Source organism: Penaeus monodon, chromosome 30 (genome assembly GCF_015228065.2).
Source record: "Penaeus monodon isolate SGIC_2016 chromosome 30, NSTDA_Pmon_1, whole genome shotgun sequence".
Taxonomy (NCBI): Eukaryota; Metazoa; Arthropoda; class Malacostraca; order Decapoda; family Penaeidae; genus Penaeus; species Penaeus monodon.
The window spans coordinates 11,835,815-11,836,440 of NC_051415.1; the positions used below are offsets into that span (position 1 = coordinate 11,835,815).

The 626-nt window shown below is 34.2% G+C and overlaps 1 protein-coding gene across 2 annotated transcripts in view; it reads right to left on the reverse strand.

The window, feature by feature from the left end:
* Positions 1-626, reverse strand: part of LOC119592521 (TBC1 domain family member 20-like) — a 16,822-nt gene that overhangs the window by 8,468 nt on the left and 7,728 nt on the right. The window lies entirely within an intron of this gene.

A 626-nucleotide genomic window follows, 5' to 3' on the forward strand; every position in this document is an offset into this window, starting at 1 on the left:
AAGCCTATTTCATTAAATAGATATTTTGGATGAGAAGAAAAAAAATTACTATTATCACCTTAATTTGTTATGGGCAGGTGTTAACATGTAGTTGAACTTTGGCTATGGATGGCTGTCAAGTATATGTGGATACTTATCTGGGCTAAGGATGGGAAGTGTCAAAGCATTCATGACAACAGGTGCTTGCTATGGATTGGGATTTACGTATTTACCCATTTTGCCTATGCCTAATTATTAAATACCTTCCCTGTGTATATGTATGTCATAATATCTACCTAACCTATATTGGTTTCATAAATGTCAAATTACCATTTCAAATAAAACATTAGGAAAAGGCACTCAATCTGACTCTCAATTTGGTGGGTGGTGAACCAGAGCTTGTTTGCCTATGCCTATGTAAATATGTTATTCTAATGTTGAATCACATGACTACCATCAACTTTAATTTCCCATTTTTGAGTATCATATTTTTCCATTTTCTGAGGTCCTTGTCCCAGGAGCTGACTTGCAATATCAGAAATGCTGATACAGACTGGCTTCTTGATTTCTTTGCTACACTACAATTTAGTCTATATTAAAAATTCAGTCTACTGCAACCTTTGTATAACTGAAAAGATGATAGATAC